Here is a 22,620-nt window from a genome sequence, read left to right on the forward strand (position 1 = left end):
TGATGAATGCAGATTGACATTAAATGCAGTTTAAAAAAATGATCAGGGTTTTTAAATATGATTATAATCAGTGGGAATAGTGGAGCAGAGTCAAATCATTACTGATCTCATTCATGGGGGTGGCGTGGAAGGACTGCTGTGAATTCATCAGAAAATGAGCTTTTCTCTAAAGCCTGACCAACTGCGGATGCGCCCTGGGACCCCTGCCTGAGGCGCTGAGATGCTGCACACATATTAACCCTTGCAGAACCTCTCTCTGGAGATGCATCTACAGTCACAAAGGGCAAGAAACCTCTGTGCAGGAGTGAGAGCTGCCATTGGGAGGAATGAAGGTGAAAAGCAGCATCTGGCCTAAGTTTCAGAGTCAGGCTGACGAGGTTGCACTCTCATTCCAAGGGTATTTATCAAGCAGCTAATATGTGCTGTTCCCTCAAGCCCTTTAGGTGCTGGAAAAACGGGGACCACTGAGGCAGGTCAGGTCCCCTCCCTCCTGGAGCTGATGTTCTAGGTCGAGGGACATGGGCTATAGACCACAAATTAATGACTAAGATAACAATATAGACCTGAGTTTTATCCCAGGTCCTGAGCATGGTGTGTGTGGTACCCACTCATCTAACTCAAGCACCCCAATAGGCAGTGCCGGGTTCCTCACACTGCACAGACTAGGATACAGCAGCACAGAGGGAAGGCATCTGTGCGTGAAGGTGAGTAAATCCTTCCAGCTCCTGGTTGACTCAGTAACCGCCAAACGGTTGGCTTTATGCCGCACAGGTTCGCCATTGTGGCCAGTGGTCTCCTCCCCACATCTGCCTTTTTGCTGCTCTGGGTACAAGGCTGGGGGGAGGTTGAGTGGCAAGGTGGCCTTGCCAGAATGCAGGGGAACTCCGCTGCATCTGTGAAAGAACCTACAACTCCATAAACAGGCTTCCCTGGTGGCTCAGATGGGAAAGAATCTGCTTGCCAGTGCCAGAGATGCGAGTTCCATCTCTGGGTCAGGAAGATCCCCTGGAGAAGGAAATGGCAACCGACTCCAGCATTCTTGCCTGGAGAATTCCATGGACTGAGGAGCCTGGTGGGCTACAGTCCAGGGGGTGCCGCAAAGAGTGGATCATTACTGAACACACACATACACAACTCCATAAACACAGGGACTGTGGTTGGATGACAGTTTTATTTATCAAACCTAAAGCCTACCTGTGCTTTATCCCAAACACATGGCAGAAACTGGGGACAGACTTTGAAGAATTCTCTCAAGGCCTTTCCAATTTTCCCAAGGGCCAAAACTGACAACTGCCTTCATCATGTGTCTGCTGTTGAAAAGTTAATCCTTGTGTGTGTAGTGTGTGTGTGTGTGTATGTGTGTGTGTGTGTGTGTGTGTGTGTGTGTGTGTGTGTGTGTGACAACCACCACTCCTCCAGACCTTCTGAAAATGAATAAAAGAGAAAACAACCCAACTGAGCCTCTCCTTCCCACAGAATCCCTCTCTCCCCATTGTGGACTTTGGGTTCCTCCCTGAGAAGAAAGGTCAGCCAGGGGTCAGGGGGTCTCGGGGTCCTTTGGGGACTAACAACACAGAGAGGTGTGTTCCTCAATTTGAAACACAGTCTCGCCTCAGTCCACATAATGCCATTTTACAAAAGCTCCATTCCTCAGCTCTATCTGTCCTTGAAGAATTGTTGTGTTGGTTCTTTTCCTTGTTGATGTGAAGATGGGCTTCTCCCATCTTAGCAGTCAATACCTGCTGAGGGAAACCCTAGCGTGCCTGGGAGCTGCGCAGCACACAGGGCCAAACTCGGAAGGCCCCGTGCTTGCTCTGCTGGGCTGACTTGAAATTCTTTCTTCCTTCCAGTTTTACTGAGAAACAGCTGACACACAGCACTGTATCAGTTTAAGGCAGGCAGCAGTAGGAGTTGACTTACACACGTTATGAAAAGATCACAATAAGTTTAGCAAACATCCATCCTCTCATAGAGATACAAAATTTAAGAAATTTAAAAAAATGTTTTCCTTGTGAAGAGAACTCTTTGTCCATAACATAGAGCAGCGTTCATTATGTTTATCACATTGTACATTACGCCCCTAGTATTTTATAACTGGAAGGTTGTACCTTCTGGCCATCGTCATCTAACTCCCCCTCCTTCCATCCCCTGCCTCTGGTTACCACAAAACTTATCCCTTTTCCTATGAGTTTATTTTTGAAGTATAATTGACCTCCAACACTATGTTAGTTCCCATTATACAACATAGTGATTCGATATTTCTATACATTTCGAAACGGTCAGGATAAGTCTAGTTACCATCTGTCCACATACAAAGATATCACATAATTATTAACTGTGTCCCCCACACTGTACATCTCATACCACAACTCATTTAGTTTGTAGCTGGAAGTTGGCACCTTGTAATCTCCCTCACCTATTTCTCTGTGCCCCCCATCCCTGTCCTCTGTAACTATGACTCTGTTTCTGTTTGGTGATCTTTGTTCACGGTTTTCTTTAGATTCCACATGTAAGTGATATCATGTAGTATTTTTGTGTGACTTACTTCACTAATCACTAAGCACAATACCCTCTAGGTTCATCCATGTTGTTGCAGATGGGAAGATTTCACTCTTTTTATGGCTGGGTAATATTCCATTGCATGTATATACCACATCTTAATATCCATTCCTCCGTCTATGATGGGCATTTTATCCATTCATCTATTGGTGCTTCCATATCTTGGAATTCTTAACCATTTTAAATGATGGCCCACATTTTCATGCTCAGTGAGCTCTGCAAATTACATACTTTGGGCAGACAGCACAATACCCTGGCTACTGTTAGAGAAAGTGGTTTGAAATGGGAGAACTGAAAAAATACATATTTTTTTTTTTACTTCAAGACCCATCAAGGAAGGAAAAATGCTTTCCTGACATATCTCAGAGGAAAAGCTGCATCACGGATCCAAGATCTGAAGAATAAGGAGAGAAGTGTGGACTTCCAGAAGGTTCTTAGGTGCCTCTTGTGTCTGACGGCATCTCTAACTTTCCTTGTATTCCACGTCCTCGACAGTTGGGAGGACTCTTGCTCCGTGTTGTGGAGGGTGTCCCTCTACTGGGGTTTGTCTCATGGTTTTATCATGGTTAGACTGGGGTGGGGGGGGTGGCTTTGGCGAGTGAGACTCCAGAGGTGAATTGACCTTCTTGTCACATCCTATCAAGGGTGTGCCATCACATGACTCACCGTTACTGATGTTGACCTTGATCACCTGGCTGAGGTCTCTCGGGTTCTCCCTTGTCAAGTTATCCCACACCTGCTCCCACCATTGGACTTTTTACCCACAGGAATTCTGCTTCTCTCTCCCGGTTATATCCAGGATCTCCTCGGCATCCCTGTTCCACCGCTGATTGCAAGCTCTGCCCTGAAGACCCCCACTCACCCCATCCTGTCCCTGTGATGCATGACGTAATTATTCTTTCTAGAACAAAGATAACCCGGAGCCGTGACCAAAGACCAAGTAGTATCATCTCTACCCAAACCAAAACATTCTTGGAAAAGTAAATTACTTTTATTTGCATTGAAAATATTTGATAGGAAGTGCATGAGAATGCTCACTGAGAAAATAGACCCAGAACCTATCATCAGAGGAATGATGTTATCTATAAAAAATAGGGAAGAACCATTGGGTACATTTCCACACTGAAACCTCTTTCAAATTTTATCCTTTACCCTGTACTCTTGCATCCATTCTCATCTCCTCTCCTTGAATTTATGAGCACAGGTGGACACAGCCTCCTTCCCCTTGTCATGACAAAACACACACTCGATTCTCTGTCATCAAGGGCAAGGCAGTGGGGGAGGGTGATTTCAGTAGAAAATGGGTTGCCTTGGGGCCTCATCTAGGGGGAGAAATATTTCTGCACAGCCAGTCCCCAGTTAGATCCCCTTCCCCACACCCTGTAGGGGTGGGGACATAGTTAGCAGATGCAAATATAAGGCACCCAGTTAAAGCTGAATTTCAGATGAACTAGATATAAGCATCTGAATGCAGAGTTCCAAAGAATAGCAAGAAGAGATAAGAAAGCCTTCCTCAGCGATCAATGCAAAGAAATAGAGGAAAACAACAGAATGGGAAAGACTAGAGATCTCTTCAAGAAAATTAGAGATACCAAGGGAATATTTCATGCAAAGATGGGCTCAATAAAGGATAGAAATGGTATGGACCTAACAGAAGCAGAAGATATTAAGAAGAGGTGGCAAGAATACACAGAAGAACTGTACAAAAAAGATCTTCACGACCCAGATAATCACGATGGTGTGATCACTGCCTAGAGCCAGACATCCTGGAATGTGAAGTCAAGTGGGCCTTAGAAAGCATCACTACGAACAAAGCTAGTGGAGGTGATGGAATTCCAGTTGAGCTGTTTCAAATCCTGAAAGATGATGCTGTGAATGTGCTGCACTCACTATGCCAGCAAATTTGGAAAATTTAGCAGTGGCCACAGGACTGGAAAAGGTCAGTTTTCATTCCAATCCCAAAGAAAGGCAATGCCTAAGAATGCTCAAACTACCACACAATTGCACTCATCTCACATGCTAGTAAAGTAATGCTCAAAATTCTCCAAGCCAGGCTTCAGCAATACGTGAACTGTGAGCTTCCAGATGTTCAAGCTGATTTTAGAAAAGTCAGAGGAACCAGAGATCAAATTGCCAACATCGGCTGGATCATGGAAAAAGCAAGAGAGTTCCAGAAAAACATGTATTTCTGCTTTATTGACTATGCCAAAGCCTTTGACTGTGTGGATCACAATAAACTGTGGAAAATTCTGAAAGAGATGGGAATACCAGACCACCTGACCTGCCTCTTGAGAAATTTGTATGCAGGTCAGGAAGCAACAGTTAGAACTGGACATTGAACAACAGACTTGTTCCAAATAGGAAAAGGAGTATGTCAAGGCTGTATATTGTCACTCTGCTTATTTAACTTCTATGCAGAGTACATCATGAGAAACGCTGGGCTGGAAGAAGCACAAGCTGGAATCAAGATTGCCGGGAGAAATATCAATAACCTCAGATATGCAGATGACACCACCCTTATGGCAGAAGGTGAAGAGGAACTAAAAAGCCTCTTGATGAAAGTAAAAGAGGAGAGTGAAAAGTTGGCTTAAAGCTCAACATTCAGAAAATGAAGATCATGGCATCTGGTCCCATCACTTCATGGCAAATAGATGGGGAAACAGTGGAAACAGTGTCAGACTTTATTTTTTTGGACTCCAAAATCACTGCAGATGGTGATTGCAGCCATGAAATTAAAAGACGCTTACTCCTTGGAAAGAAAGTTATGACCAACCTAGAGAGCATATTCAAAAGCAAAGACATTACTTTGCCAACAAAGGTCCTTCTAGTTAAGGCAATAGTTTTTCCAGTGGTCATGTGTGGATGTGAGAGTTGGACTGTGAAGAAAGCTGAGTGTCGAAGAATTGATGCTTTTGATCTGTGGTGTTGGAGAAGACTCTTTAGAGTCCCTTGAACTGCAAGGAGATCCAACCAGTCCATCCTAAAGGAGATCAGTCCTGAGTGTTCATTGGAAGGACTGATGCTAAAGCTGAAACTCCAGTACTTTGGCCACCTCATGTGAAGACTTGACTCATTGGAAAAGACTCTGATGCTGGGAGGGATTGGGAGCAGGAGGAGAAGGGGACGACAGAGGATGAGATGGCTGGATGGCATCACCAACTCGATGGACATGAGTTTGAGTGAACTCCAGGAGTTGGTGACGGACAGGGAGGCCTGGCGTGCTGCGATTCATGGGGTCAGAAAGAGTCGGATACGACTGAGCGACTGAACTGAAGTGAACTGATATATATATTGTTGTTGTTTTTTAGTTGCTAAGTTATGTCCAACTCTTTTGCAACCCCATGGACTGTAGCCCGTCAGGGTCCTCTGTTCATTGGATTTCCCAGGCAGGAATACTAGAGTGGGTTACCATTTTCTCTTCCAGGGGATCTTCCTGACCCAAGTATCAAACCCACGTCTCCTGCATTGGGAGACGGATTCTTTACCACTGTATCATCAGGGAAGCCCCTAAACACACACACACACAAACACACATACATATATATACACATCCGTATGTGTGTGTTATATATATTAGCATAAGTATGCCCCCAAGCTTGGCAATAGGATACACTTATGTTACAAATGATCCATTGTTGACCTGATGTTCAGGTTTAACTCGGCATCCCGTTTCATCTACTACCCTTCCCTGAGGCCCTCAGACCACCGTTTCCAGCCTCTACCATCCTGCAGGAGGGGGGCTCCATGTACTTGAAAACGCACCTGACCGTTCTTTCAAATCTAATTCCACTTCTGCAACTTGATCAGTGTGGCGGTGCCCTGTCCTCCATGCCCAGGCTGGGGGGGCACAGGGCACCACCTTTTTTTGCAGATGGGTTGGCTTCTGGGCTGTCTGTTGTTCAGACTCCTAACCTGTTACCTCTGAAGAGGCTGGTTCAGGGTCAGCTGGTCGGATCACCTGTTCTGGGTCACCTGGGCACATGCATCTCCCCATTTGCCCTGCAACTGGTTCTTTTTGCTGTCTCTCTCTTTCTCTCCTTCCCTTTGTGTCTCTGTCCATCTCTGCCTTCTGGCTCCTTCCCCTGGATAAGGCTTTTCTTCCTGTGGCCTGAGGCCACTCAGCAAGTCACCTGGACCCCAAATGAGGTCAGTGGCAGGGGCAGGCATCCTCCAGGCTGTGTTACTCCACTAGTGAGGACAGGCCACCTTCACTTTCTCTCTTTTCCAAGCCAAACCCTGGAAGGAAAGGGCTTAGTTTTCTTTTCGAAAAATCCATGCGGGAGGCGGCATCAAATCTGTCAGTTCTGGCTAAGAAAATACACTCAGAAGCTGTAATCAGGGGCGAGTCTCGACCTTCTAGACACGGTATATCTCTATACTAAAACCTAAATTTTATCGTCTCCTGCATGCTATTTCATTTCCTCCTGCCCTCCCCACCTCTTGTATTTATTAGACACTGGGTATGGATTTCTTTCCCTGAGAGAACTTTCGTAATAATGAAGTATACTTGGCAGACACTCACAGTGAATATACAGGGTTGGAGGCTATTCTGCAAGGAAAATGGTCAGGCTTGTTTTCCTCTGTGGGAGAGAAATATTTGAGATCAGGTAGACTAATCATTTCTCAAGATAGAAGTTTTGAAGGTTGCTTTTGCCTAAAGAAGTTGAAAACTCCTTGAAGGGGCAGAAAGTTTCTGAGATGTTCACCCTTATGATTTCCCTCCGTGGCAGTCTGCCATCATCCTGTCTCTCTGGGTACCAGCATCCTCTGGGGCTCAGTCCACTTCACATCTTTCTTCTGCTCTCCCCACGCTGACTTTTTTTTCCCCTCTTTTTAGATTTTCACGAGGGGTCTGACTGAGAAAGCCAAGAGAACCACTCTTTGTGCTTCTAGCCCTCATTCTTTGATGGATATTCATGCAATTTTCTCATTATTTTTCTGTCAGCATTCACAGAAAACGTGTAAACTACTTTATTTCAAAACCCTTAAGTTAGTTTACTCCATGATAATTTAAGCCATGTATTCTTTTTTCTGATTTGAATTTAGTAATAACATATTTTAAACAGAAGTCAAGATTTCCTGAATAAATTTTCGATGATGACTGCTGACGTTTCTGGGTTCTACCCCACCTCCTTCTTTAATCTCCTTTTATTGGACCTTGCTCTACATATGTGATGAGTTGTCCTTTCTTTCTCCGGGCGTTTTAAACAGACTCTGGGACTTTTAGGAGGAGAAAATTTTGGAGGGGAGTGGTCGTCTTATCGACCCAGCTGTCTTTGATTCAAGAAAATAACCAAGGGGACTTCCCTGGGGGACCAGTGTTTAAGACTTCGGCTTCCAATGCAGGGGGTGAGGTTCAATCCCGGACCTGGAAGCGAAGATCCCATATGCCTCTGAGCCAAAAAAACAAAGCATAAAACAGAAGTAATATTGTAACTAATTCAGTAGACTTAGAAAAGAAAGAAAGAAAATAACCAGGGGCCAGATGTGTGGTCAGGTGCACAGGTGCCCCAATCCCAACCCTGCCAGGGACCACCCCCAGGGGGGATTCCAGGGACTGCTGGAAGACAGGAGTTTGTAAAGATTGTCTTCTCTCCCTGTAGCCAGTTTTGCCTATTTTAAATTCTGTTTTTTTCCCCCAGCCCCTTCGCCTTTGTGTATAGTGCAGAATTTTGTATCTGCTCCAAGTCTCGTCTCCCACTCCATTCCTTACCTCTTCCCCACGTGGAATTTTCTGGATTCCCGACATTATTTCTACTCCTTTCCAGGCAACAGTTAGAAGCATCTCCCACTTTCTGTTAGATCTGGATCTCCCTTCCTATAGTGCTCTTGACTTGCGAAACAGATTCCCTTTGTGGGTGATGGAGGAGAAATCTTCAAGGAATGATGTAAAGATTTCTTATATGCTTGAAAGCCTTGACTTTCTCCATGGTTCTAATACGTCAATTGCTGTTCTTAAAAATCTAGAAATCAAATTTCTTAATGAATTTCGCAGCATGAGCATTTACACATTTATTTCTATGGAGGGATGCTCTTGCCTTTTTATTTTCTCTTTCTCCTTCATGTTGCTTTAGGAGTCCTATCTGTACTTCCAAGAACGTTTTCAGTTGTGTAACTGAGGTTTTACATTTCCAGGGCATTTTTAACCAGACTGATTATATGTAGAGGAAGACAAAGTCTGTGACTCCAAGACTGGGAGAGTTTCTGAAGTTCAAAAAAAAAAAAATCCTGTAATTTAAGTTTCCCGTTATAAAAGGCAGAATTTCTAAAGCTGCTGGGAGGACAAAAGACTGACTTCCTAGGATTCTAAAAGAATTGGGTCCATCTCTTCCTGTTAGTACTCTTTCCCCTTTGTTACACGCGCTTCCAAGTTCCACGTAACCTTGAGGTTGGAGCCTCTTCATCACAGGGCAGAGTCAACCCTTGATATTTTATTTCCTGCTTCAGCTGAAAGAACTCATGACTGTCCCCCTTTATTTTCCTCCAGCATCCATAGAAACCACATCGAGGCTTTTGCTCAAAACACACTCCTTGAGTCTCTTTGCTACGGAATTGCAGTCGCAGGAGGGCTCTTTTCTTTTGAGGTGGAAATCTTGAGAAAAGCTGAAGCCAAGTTGAAAGTCCTTCCATTATGGGCAAAGTCCGCCCGGTTGAGTTTCTTTCATTATTGAGAAAACCACACTTAGGAAATCGGGTTGAAAGCATACATTCTTGAGTAAATTTTGGTCTGAAAAGTTTTCAAAGAGTCTTTTGAGTTGCTTTTATTCCTTTCCTTTTCTCCCAGTCCCCTTGCTCCTCTATAATAGAGTTTAAGAAATGCTGTTGAATTCTGGGTACGGGATTTCATATTAGTGAAATATTTTACACTGACTCCTTCACTAATGTTGTTTAGAAGAAATATCTGAGTGAGAGGAAGTTTTCAGCTTTCTAAATACTTGCCTTTCCTCAAAAAAAGGTAAAGGCAGGTGTTCTGGAGAAAGACAAAATGCCCGAGTAGCACATGCGATGTAGTATCTAAACACGTTACAAAAACAGAAAAATGTTCTCTCGTTTTGTTTCCTGGGTTTCTTGTCTTATTGATTTTACTGCATTTTAGGTTTGAGGGAAGACAGAGATTCTCCCTGGATATTATCTTTTCACAGAGGCTAAACTTACAATGTTTCTTTCCTAAAGTGATTGGAAAACCAAAATGGATTGAGGCCAATGCCAATATTTTCTTTCTTGCTTTTGTTTCTAGTTAGAAATTAGTCCATTTCCCCCCTTATCAGGATTAATGAAGGAGAAAACAAATGCTCTTTCTTCTCAGCTATTATCATTGAAATGGATCAATTTCTTCTTTTTAAGAATGCAAATCTTGAGGACGAATTGAGCTTCTCAAATATCTCAATTGTATTTCAATAAATGGACAGTCTTTTGCAGCCTCATTTTATAGGCTCATAAAGAAACATTGAGAATCATAATTCAAAGAGGATATACTTTTGATTTCCATCTCGGTGTTACAGATTCCAAATAGTATTTTCAGTAATTGTATTTTTTTTTTTCTCCTTCACCTCATGCCCACAGTGGCTCTCTAAATTTTAGGTACATACTTATGGTCTGGGAACAAACTTGCAACTTCAGGGTTGATTTTAAACACAGCTTTCCACTCAACATCTTTCAGGGAAAAAAAATATCTCTGAGAGGGAAATCTTAAATTGATTGCCTTTCATCAAAGAAGAGAAGTAAGTACCGCTAAGAGTAGTTTCTGAAGGAAAACATATGATTGCTTAGAAAATTGCATTAGGAGAGAGAAATACTCTGGCATGGAGTGGGATTTAGTAAATGTATTTTTCTGTCCCTCTGGTGGATCCTTCAACTATATTCTCTCTGAAGAACCCAGCTGAGGTTTCATACTATTCCTTTCCAGAACAGAGGGAACCTACCTCAACAAAATAAAGGCCACACATGACAAGCCCACAGCTAACATCACACTCAGTGGTGAAAAGCTGAAAGCTCTAAGATCGGAAACGAAACAAGGATGTCCGTTCTCATCACTTTCATTCAACACAGTTTTGGAAGTCCTAGCCACAGTAATCAGAGGAGGAAGAAAGGAATCCAGATTGGAAAAGAAGTAAAACTGTCCGTGTCTGCAGATGACATGACACCATACATAGAGAATCCTGAGGATGCGAGCAGGGTTTGGTAAAGTTTCAAGATACAAAATCAATGCACAGAAACCTGTTGCAATTCCATAAACTAAGAATGAAAGATCAGAAAGAGAAATTAAGGAAACAGTCCCATTTACCATCTCATCAGAAAGAATAAAATACTTGGGAATAAACCTACCAAAGGAGGCAGAAGACCTGCACTCTGAAAACTATAAGACACCGATGAGAGAAACGGAAGCAGACACTGTGTTCTTGGGTCGGAAGAATCAATATTGTCGAAATGACTACACCACCCAAGGCGATCTACAGATGCAGTTCAACCCTTGGATGGTTCTGCAAGGTGACATCTTGATTCCTCAGGCTGGTCACTTCCTCTCAAGCCTAATTAGGTGTCCTCGTGCCATGATTCATAACCCATCTCCTCTGTGGCATTTACCACAATACCAATCTTTATGTAATTATGTCTTAATTTTCCTCTCTTCAGCTACGTGTACACTACATCAGTGAGGCGGAATTGAGCTGCTTAAATCATTGACAATAAACCCTTATTTAATTCCAGGGTGAAGGAGGCACTTCTATGCTTTCTTTCTCACTGGAATCTTTTCTTTTGAATTTTCTGTCCATACCAAAGCTTTTAAGTGACTGAAATATTTTAACTGATTTTTTTTCCCATTAACATAGTTTAGGAAAAATTCTTCTGAGGCAAACATTATCAAAGCAGCTATCTTTCATTGAAAAAAAAAAAAGAAAGGTAAAGAGAACTTCTCTGACAGGTACTTCCTGAAATAAAAGGTTTACTGAATCCTATTGAAAAGGTGGAATAGCTCAATATTATATGAGGATGGTGATGTAGTTCTCTGAAATTAAGTATATTTGAATTGTTTTTATCTTTTCACCCTTTCAACTTCTGTTAGTCATGAGTGAACTGGGACTGGTGGAGATGGGGGGTGGGGGTTGGTTTACTTCATGTCTCTCCTGACCTGCTCCCTTTGTCACAAATCACCTCCAAATGTTTCCCTGAGAGAAACAAAATGGCAGCCTGAACTCCAGGGTTCCCTCACCCACCAACTCCCTCTCCGCCTCTGACTAGAGCTAATGGCTCCGTACCATTATTTTTCCTGTCAGATTTAATGGGGAGATATTCTTTTCCTAAAGCCATTAGTTAAGTAATATTGCTTACGGAATCGCTGAAACAAGGATAACACCTCCTTCTAAGGGTGTAAATCTTAAGAAATGATGAGGCAATTGCCTAAACACATCAATTATATTCCAAAAGCCTGAACTTCTTTTTTTTCTGCTACAATTTTCATTTAGAGTTAAGAAAGTTTGAAAGTAATGATCTCTAAAGTAGGTTCTCTTGATTCAATTTTGGCACTAAATAATTCAAATAATATTAGCTGGGTTTTTTTGTTCTTCATTTCATTTTCCTTCTTCCCCACAATTTGTCCTCTCTTTATTTTAAGGCATTCTCTTTTTGTCTGAGGATGATTTGAAGTTTCAACTTACCAAAAGATTTTAAGCATACTTTCCCACTAAATATGTTTTTTTGGAGAAAGTGGTAAGTGAAGTGTTCTCAAACTGATTGCTTTTCATCAGAGAAGGAGAAGAGAAATTTAAACCATAGAGAAAAGTGGTTTCTGGGGAAAAAAAAAAAGAGATTGGAAAATGATTACTTGGAAGTAGCAAAATTTCATACAAAAAAATGATAGAACAGAAGTACTTCAGATTTGATTAAAAGATGGAAAAATATATTTTTCTTTTCCTTTTGTGTGTCTCTCAACCTTTCCTCTGCCTAAGAAACGACCTATTGTTATAAGAGTATGATGGTCTTCCTTGTTCTGATAGAAATGATTTGCCCTGCACAATCTGGAGTTTTTCCTCATGACTTTCAGTCTGAGTTTTAAAGCCAATGTCATTATTGGCCTCTAATTTTTCTTTCAGACTAATAAAACCGTACCATACTTATTGCAACAAAGAAAGCAACACTGACATATGCAAGGAAAATTTGACAATCCCCAGCCTCATGAGCCCTAGAGGCTGCCAGAGTTGGGTTGATGCACCATCACGCATTTCTCTACATACATAAAAATATGGACAGACACTTTATTTTGTTGTTTACACAAAATAAGAGATCACACCATATTCAGTCATCTACAACTCTTTTCTTCTTAATACACCTTGTATGTAACTCTAGCATATATTACAGATTGATGGATAGATCATTTTAATAATGGCACAAAAATCCCACAGTATAGCTGTACCATAATTTATTTATTCAACTCTTCCTTCATTGATGGATGTTCCTGTTGATTGCTATTGCTTTTCCTACCACAGCTATTGCTGCAGTAAATATTCTTGCTCAATTTCCCAGAGAGCAGTTGCTGGATCAAGGCACGTTTTATAATTATAAATTTCATTTTATAAGACACTGCTAAATTACTTTTCAAAAACAGGATTACTCTCCCATAAATATCTTTTTGACAGTATTTTTTAAAAGAAACTTTGCTTCTGCAAAAGAGCAGAGGCTGAGTGGAGACTAAAGCCTTGCCTTCATCCTTGGTGCCCCCGAACCTCTTCCCCAACAAAGGGTCACTCGTTGGCCTCTCTTGGCAGCATTCAGGCCACAGATAGGTTGGTTAGCACAGTGATGTGGTTTGAAAATTAATTTGTCAGTGTTTAAAAGGGAACCATGGAGCTCAGATTTCTGGTTTCTCATGAAAAACTGATAGCTCCAGCAGATTTGCCTCTTGGTCCTTGCTGGTCTCTGTGAGTGGGGCGTTGAGAGGCAGCCTGGCCCTTGAGGCTGGGCCAGTCCTTCTTCTTCATCCACAGCCCTCGTTTCTGTTACTGATCTGGCCCTGTAGCTTTTGAGTTTATGATTTTTGGTTTCAACCAGGGTTTCCCAGTCGTGACCCTGTTGACCTTTGGGGTTGGGGCCATCCAGAATGGGATGGGGGTCTATCCTGTGTACCACGCATTGGAGAAAGTCCCTAGACATCACCTCTGGCTGAAAACCACTGTCTTTGATCCATTAGACACATTTTCTTCAGGAGCTGTTCAGAAAAGCTTTTCCAAGAGTGTTCCTGAGTTGCTTTCATTACTTGTCTTTATCCCGAAGGCATCTGTCTTGCTTCCTGAAGGAACATTGTTGAACTCTATACACGACCAAGCTTTAATGTCACGGCAAGATTTCAAACCAACCCTGTTCGCAGAGTTGGAAGAAAATATCTGAATGGAGAATGTGATCAAAATGCTTTGCTTTCATCTCAGGAACAGAGGTGTAGACATGGCCATGATTACAGGTGGTTTCTCAAGTAAAAACTCTTCCTAATTACACTCACATAAAAGGGCCAATTTCCAAACACTGGATGAAGAGGCTTGAATACGTCCCCAGAATAAAGGGTGACTGTGCCTTTTTTCCTGGTTTTCTGTAGCAGTTTCTTTTTGTGATTCAGGGCCTCGGGCCAGCAACCTTCTCCCCTTCTGTTCTCAAAAGAGTCCTCAGCATGTTCCAGAGCATCCGAAAGAATTTGGAAGGCAGAGGAGGGGTCTCTCCTGGGCTGTTCTCCCACTTAGCCTTCGCTCTCCTCCTCTGACAGGAGCTAATGACTTTCCTACATCTTTTCTCATTAGAATTAATAGAGAAGTATTCATTCTTTCCCTAAAGCTATTATTAATAGTTAAGTCGCCAAGCTCTGGAATTGCTGAAACAGAGTAATTTCTCCTTCCTTCCAAGGTGTAAATCTCAAGGAAAGATGAGAAGCCATCGTGAGTGTATCAGTTAGGTCCTGGGGAAGGGACCTTTGTAGACAATTGCATTTAGCAACAGGAAACTTTTAAAATAACGATACGGAGAGTGGATGGATTGCATTTAGTCTCAGCATTTAAAGTCTCAGGTGGCCATTTCTTTGATCATCTCTTTTCCTGACATGGTTTCATCATTCTATTTTCAATCTCCATTATAAAGTCACTCTCTTGTTGTCTGGACAGGATCCAACTGTTAACTTCAAGCACGATTTTAAACAGCAATTTCCACTAAACATAGTTTAGGTAAAGAATTTCTGTGCAGGAAGATTTCTTGTCCTGATTGCCTTTCATCAGAGGAATAGAAAAGAGATGAGAGCCACGAGGAAAGTGTTTCTGAATAAAAGATTCATTTGTGATTAGTTAGAGGCCAACTTTCCAAAGATTGCATTGGGATAGCACAAAAGTGCCCAAGGTTGCTCTGGATAAATACCTTTTCCTGGTTCTCTCTCTCCAGTCCCTGTCCATCTATGGAACTAGAATTGAGCACTACTTGCTCCCTATCACCCACGGCCCACCCACTTCTGATCATTTTCTGATTGGAATGAATGTCCCCAGCCTCTGCCTGCAAATAAATCTTCTTCCTTCCATCATTTTCAGCTGTACTTTTTTCTTCTCTGGAGTTCCTTACAAACAGAAATCGTAATAGAATGGCAGAAACGAATGGATTTGCTTGCAAAAAATTTTAGTTCAATCTGAGAGCCTTAAAACTATTGGTTGAATAACTACTTAAATGAATGATTCAGACTAGGTAGAGAGAAAACCAGCCCTAAACAGGTAGTGTGGGTTAACAGTTTTACAGCATGCATGGTTTTACTCCTGTTCATGGATACAGGTGGGGTCAGGACCCCCTTGTACCATCTTATCGCACCCTCTGCTTTTTCCTTCTAGCTTTTGCTACACCTACTTGGTGATTTTTTTAATTGAAATTTTATATTTTGAAATATTTCTTCACATTCTTTTCCATTATGATTTGTTACAGGATATTGGATATAGTTCTCTGTGCTGCACAGTAGGCCCTTGTTGTTTATCTATCCTGTATATAATAGTTTGCAGCTGCTAATTGCAAACTCCCAATCCATCCATCCTCCGAGTCCCCCCACCCCCGCTTGGCAACCACAAGTCTGATCTCTGTCTGTGACTCTGTTTATGTTTTGTAGACAAATTCATTTGTGTCATATTTTAGATTCTGCATATATGTGATATCATATGGTATTTTTCTTTCTCTTTCTGACTGACTTCATTTAGTATGATAATCTCTAGGTCCATCCATGTTGCTGCATATGGCATTATTTTGTTCTTTTTTATGGCTGAGTAGTATTCCATTGTACATATATACCACATCATCTTTATCCGTTCATCTTTTGATGAACATTTAGGTTGCTTCCATGTCTTAGCTATTATAAACAGCTCTGCAATGAACTCTGCTTGGGGTGTATGTATCCTTTTGAACTATGGTTTTCTCTGGATATATATGCTCAGGAGTGGGATTGCTGGATCATATGGTAGCTATACTTTTAGTTTTTTAAGGAACCTCCACAATGTTCTTCTGAGTGGCTGCACCAATTCATATTTCAACTGACAAGTGCAGACGGGTTCCCTTTTCTCCACATCTTTTCTAGCATTTGTTATTTGTAGATCATTTTTTGGTGTAATGATTTGCTGGCTGAATTTCTACGCCATTAGACTGTCATTTCCATAAAGGTGTCTGCCTTGGTCACTGAATAAACTGCCTGTGTTCAGCGCAGTTCCTGGCAGAGTGTTGACTGTGGTCAGTAATAAATATTTAGGCACAATTATATGGACTCATAAATAGCTCAAGAAATAGGGACTCAAGGACTTTCCTGGTGGTACAGTGGATAAGAATCCTCCTGCCAGTGCAGGGGACATGGGTTTGATCCCTGGTCTGGAAAGATTCCACATTCCACAGAGCAACTAAGCCTGTGAACCACAAGTACTGAGCCTTGGTGCTTACAGTTTGTGCTCTGCAACAAGAGAAGCCCCCCCAACAAGAGAAGCCACCCCAAAAGGAGAAGTCACTTCAACAAAGAGTAGCCCTTGCTCACTGCAACTAGAGAAAGCCCAAGTGCAGCAGTGAGGACCCGGTGTAGCCAAAAATAAATATTTTTTCAAGTTTAAAAAGCAACAACAACACAAAACAAAAATATGGACTCAAAAAAATGTGCTCAACTAGTATTTGGATGAGCAAATAATTGCCCACATAGTGACTCCATTTAGAGCTCTGCCCAGCTTTCCTGAAGTAATCGCAAGTTTTAAATGCTAGCCCATTGTGCATCTTTCAGTGGCAGGGATGCTTGTAAACAATTTCGTATCATATAAATTAGTAGTCTGGTGATTACTCCTGGGATCTTGTTGACACTTACAGTTTACTTAACGAGGCCCACGTGGAAGACTCCTTTTTACTCCTTTCTTATAATTCATCATCTTTGGACTCTAAATTCATGGAGGTTTGGGGCAACTGATGAAAAAGCATTGAATTTCTTACATTTCAAGATAATGATATTTGAGTAATATGTCTATTAGCATTTTAATATGGCCTCGCCATGACATAGCTGGCAGGAGGCTTGGCATTAAGGGTCTCACCAGTTAAGCTGTAAGTTTCATGGTGTCATTTCTTCATTCCATTTTCCTTCTAATTATTTACAGTTTCCTATTGCTGTTTCAAGATGGCTAAATTTAAATTTGTTGTCACACTAAGCAGTCTCTTCCTCTCTCCATGTGGTTCGGCAGTTATTTCTGAAAGTGAAAGTGAAGTCGCTCAGTCTTGTCCGACTCTTTGCGACCCCATGGACTGTAGCCTATCAGGCTCCTCCGTCCATGGGATTTTCCAGGCAAGAGTGCTGGAGTAGATTGCCATTTCCTTCTCCAGGGGATCTTCCTGACCCAGGAATCGAACCTGGGTCTTCCGCATTGCGGGCAGATGCTTTACTGTCTGAGCCACCAGGGAAGCATGTTATTTCTGAGGGAAATTATTAAACATGCAGCCGTTAATGGGGAGGGGAACAGAAGTGATGAGACATGAGTTCTCTAATAATAAGATGCTGATGATTGCATAAGAGCGGTTGAATCTGCAAAGATTGCCATAGGACATAGAAATCCACAATTTCTGAAGGTGTATGAAGTGATTCATAGAATGACGCCAGAACATAAACAGGACCCTGTTCTGTGCTTTAACATTGGACCTGAAAAGTTTTTGAAATGGGCCATCCATCTAAAAGCAAGGATGCTGTCCTTTCCCAAGAATCTCAATTCATTTAACACACTTTAGTGACATTATTTGGGCATTTTTCACAATGATTAAAGATAACTCTCTTTTCTCTGTAAGACTGTAGGTCACAAGCAAATTAAATCAATGGATTTTCTCCTCTCGCTTTCTCTGATGAGTCAGAAGTTATTGGTCAAAGGCACACATGGCCTTTTCGTTAAGCTTAAAAACCCAAACAACCTGCTGAGAAGATGCTTGACCAATCTGATTATTTTCTCTATACTAATTGGTTTTTACTCTTCATTGAATTGAATGAATTGCCTGATGGTTTTGTCACCGTAGGGGCACGGCTTAATCCACTTAGAGTGAGGCGCGTGGGCCTGGGACTCTAGAAACGTCTTTCATCGTTATTGTCTTTGGGTGGTTTTTCATAGATGAGAATGAAAATGATCTCAAGTCTATGTTCTCCATTTCTCTCCCCACTGCCCTAGACATGCCATCCCCCCGTCCCCTAGATGACCCTGGGAACCTTGTAACTGGTTTTCCCACCGCAATGCCCTCTCCTCTAATTCAGTCTCTGTATAGTAACCATGTGCATCTTTAGAGGATGTAGACTTCTTGATGGAAACACTGGTTTCTTCACAATGAATGGTGAATAAAATCTAATCCTTTCCCAGGACTTCTTGCATCCTACAAGACCTGAGCCCCCTGCTCTCCACTGTGCTTCCAGCAAAGCCTCCTTCCACTGGGTCCATCCTCTGAGCTCCATCCCACTGCAGGTCCCCTGCCTCTGCTTCTCTTTCGTCTGGAATGGCCTTTGAGGGCTGCTGGTTCTTCCTGATCCTGAAGATCTCATTTCAGGTGGCACCTTATCAGAGATACCTTCTTCTACTAGGCAAGCCAGTTAACTGTCCCACCCCAGTTACTCTCTGTAATCTGCCCCTTGGATACTGCTACTCTCTATAATACTCTGTTTATTATCACTCTCAGTATCGTTCTCCCTTCCCTGTTTACTGCATCTCTGTCATAGCCTCCTCTGTATTGGTCCTCCCTGGAGTAGTCACCCCTCATTTCTTTCCTTCTTGACCCCCATCACAACCTCAATTATCTTACATGCCTCTGTTTCTCTTCCTTGTTGGAGCAAAGTCTCATAAGAACCAGGGCATCTTGGTCTTGTTCTCTGATTCCTTAGGGTTGAACATGGTGCCTGGTTCCTTGGAGGAGCCCAAAACATGTTTGTTGAGTGGATGAATGAAATACCAAAATCCTGGTGCTATGTCTTTAGATGACTGTGGTATTGTGGTGCTCAAGTAAAGATTGTATTAAAGGGAAAATTACAATTTCCTTTGCCAAATCATTGCAACTTGGATAGATGTTCAAGCTGACTTGCTCAAGATTAGTGCGTTCAGGTCATCTTGTGACCTGTCCCGGAGGTATAAAAAGTGGATCTGTTCCTTTGGGTTCAAGATGGAGGAGAGAGCATGTTCACTTTCTTCCACTTTCCCCTAAAAACCCAGAAATTATTGAGGAATGTGTTTAGAATGTCCAGGCCTATGGGCACTAGGTAACCAGAGAAGAAATAGTGCCATGGTTGTGGGAATTAGAATGCAGAGGCTGAATGGTCACTGAGTAGCAGACCCAAGCGAACTTCATCCTGATTTAACAGTGGTCAAGTCAAGAATATTAAGAAATTCATGGTACCAGGTGGGACTGAAAACAGGAGTGTTGGTTGACCACTCCCCACCCCGCGGAAACCTCCACCCCACCACTGGTTCTCAGACCCTGGTCACATCCTTCATTTTCACTCCCAAATAATGCTTGGGGCTTAGTCTCTGGAGACCCTACAAAATGCTGGGGAGCAAGAGGACTAGGTTGAAAACAGAGGGTTTAACCAAAGGTTGGCACTGGATGCTGAGCCCCTCCCTGCCCAATCCCAATTCGGACTACAGAATGCTGACACCTGCCTTACAATTTCCAGGCAGGACATCAGAGAACTCCTTCTGCAAAAGTCGACTAGCCTGTGTGGAGACCCAAAGTGGATGACTTCAGGGTTTTCCACGTCAACAAGGCAACAAGATAACCCTGCAGGGAGGTCCACGATGGACACTTTACATTTGTAGAGTTTCTAACCAGCTTTTCAGTACCTCTTTCTAAAACATGGGCAGATAGATTGCTGGATATCTCAGGGAAGCCTTTAAATATGAAAGAGATAAAAGCAAACAGAAACAAAGGAACCTAGAAGATAGACAGTGTAGGGACAGGCAAGTTTCAGCAATGACAGCAATGGCAACATCTTGCCTGAGACAGGTGAGAAGATGCTGGAGCCATGAAGTAGTAACAGGATGCTATAAAGAAGGGACAATAATAATAATTAATAATAATGTTAACTATTATTATTAATCATTGGAATAATTAATAATCTTGAAATAATTATTCCAAGAGGGGGCTCTTGGAAATTAAAAACATGATACAGACATATCAATCCAACCTTTAAGGAAGACTGATGCTGAAGCTGAAGCTCCACTACTTTGGCCACTTGATGTGAAGAGCCAACTCATTGGAAAAGACTCTGGTGCTGGGAAAGATTGAGGGCAAGAGGAGAGGGTGGCGACAGAGGATGCGATGGTTGGATGGCGTCACTGACTCGATGGACATGAGTTTGAGCAAACTCTGGGAGATAGTGAAGGACAGGGAGGCCTGGCATGCTGCAGTCTGTGGGATTACAAATAGTCAGACACGACTCAGCAGCTGAGCAACAACAACAGACATAGACACTTGTAAGTTGGAATAGAAAGTTGAAGGAATTCCCCCAAAAGAAAAGAAAAAGAAATAGAAAATAGGAAAGAAAAGAAAAATAGAGGGTTAACTCAAGAGGTCTAATAACCTAGTAAGAGCAGTTCTAGCTAAAAAATAAAAAACATAAGGAAAAAATATATCAAAGAAATAATATATTTTTGTAAAACATAAAGACATGGTTCAGATTGAAAGGACCCATTGAAAGTGTACAGACAACAAATGGAAATAGATGCAGGACCATAGTGATACTCTCGTAAAAAGGAGCTTAGGAGTTTCCAGAGAGAAAAACAAAACCGTTTCCTCCAAAGGATTGGGAACAGTAAATCATGTTGGCTCCAGACTTCTCAACAGCTAGAGCTCTGTGGAGCCACATCTTCAGTTCTGAAGGAAGATGAATTTTAATTCAGATAGCTATCAGACAAGCCACTAGTAAAAGTCTAAAGAATTTTATTTCATCCTTTCTCATGAAATTGCCGGAAGTTTTGCATTAGGAAAGAACACAAAGAGAGAAAACCCAGGAAAAAGAAGTATGTGTGTGTGTGTGGGGCGGGGGGGGGGGTGTCCAGGAACCAGAGGTGAAAAAAAACTGTTAGGATGGAGGTGTAGGGAGATGCATTGGCTCAGCCCCACTTTGGGCCTAGTGAGCAGTGGTCCACTGGGAATAGGTCAGAAAGTTCTGAGTGAGATGTTTCCAAGGCAATGAAATGAATGAATAAAATGAAATAAAAGACAATTGGGAAGGAAATGGGAGGTGGTTTTGGTAATAAATTCGTGCAAAAAACTAGGCAGAAGAAGAAGACAAAATAATGATTAATTTCAGGAAAAACAGTGTTGGCAAGAAAGGCAATGTAATCACAGTACACCATCTGACTTGGTGGTGAAAAGCATGTTCCTGAACATAATGATGTAAACATTGCATATCCCCAACAAAATCTTGACAGCATAGTCATATAACATATAACTGAAGAGAGGAGAGAGGGGAGGGATGTGTGCCCACGGGTGGGGGTAATGAGGCTTGTGGATGAGGGTTCTAAACACGCCTCTCCCCTCATGATATCATCAGCTGTTCTCCAAAGTGGAAAAGGGGAATCTAAAGTAATGCTACGTGCTTGTCCTTAGGAGAAAAGGAGATAAACATGAAAGGAATCCCAAGTGGGAAAAAATGAGTGGGTGGGCTGTTTTTCTTAAGTAGAAAGACAACTTAAAAAAAAAAAACCCTGTGCATGTGTAATGTTAATCAAAATAAAAGCAGGTTTAAAAGTAGATTGACAAGGGGGGAGTGGGTGGGGGAAGGAAGGACTGGAAGTTTGGGATTAGCAGGTGAAAACTACAAGGTCCTACTGTAGAGCACATGGAGCTCTACTACACTCAATATCCTATGATAAACTATAATGGAAAAGAATATAAAAAAGAATGTCTATATATGGCTAGGGCTTCCCAGGTGGCTCTGTGGTAAAGAACCCGCCTGCCAATGCAGGAGACATAAGAGACGCAAGTTTGATGCTTGGGTCAGGAAGATCCCCTGGAGGAGGGCATGGCAACCCACTCCAGTATTCTTGCCTGGAGAATCCCATGGGCAGAGGAGCCTGGCCGGCTATGGGCCATAGGGTTGCAGAGAGCCGAACATGACTGAAGTGACTTAGCACGCATACATGTATAACTGGGTCACTTTGCTGTACAGCAGAGATTGGCACAAAATTGTAAACCAGCTATGCTGTTGTTGTTCAGTCACCTAGTCACATCCAACTCTTTGCGACCCCATGGACTGCAGCACACAAAGTTTTTTTAAAGTTCATAAACTGAAAAGTGGTTTAAACCCTTTTCTCTGGCAACACAGTCCTTATAGAATGCTTTTCTGCTCTGCTCTCATGATGGGATCTACATGCTCTGAAGTTCCATGATCCTTCTGACCTATATCCCAGGCCAAAATGATAAGATGGAAGAGAGAGTAAGGTTCCCTTGAAAGGGAGATGATATTTGGTGGGGACCGTCAAGACCATGTCTTTGTCGCCCCTCTTCCCACACTCATCACAAAAACCACCACAAAACAACAGCAACACAAAAACCCATCACCCTCCTGCTGTCAGT

General features: G+C 42.3%; 1 protein-coding gene across 1 annotated transcript in view; it reads left to right on the forward strand.

Annotated features, from left to right (window-relative positions):
* The window catches only part of ZNF831 (zinc finger protein 831), an 89,543-nt gene that overhangs the window by 63,495 nt on the left and 3,428 nt on the right, over nt 1–22,620 (forward strand). The gene's annotated exons all lie outside the window — the stretch shown is intronic.

The sequence above is a fragment of the Bos grunniens genome, chromosome 13, assembly GCF_055505025.1.
Source record: "Bos grunniens cultivar Pamir isolate PY7600 chromosome 13, Bosgru_T2T1.0, whole genome shotgun sequence".
NCBI classification, from domain to species: Eukaryota; Metazoa; Chordata; class Mammalia; order Artiodactyla; family Bovidae; genus Bos; species Bos grunniens.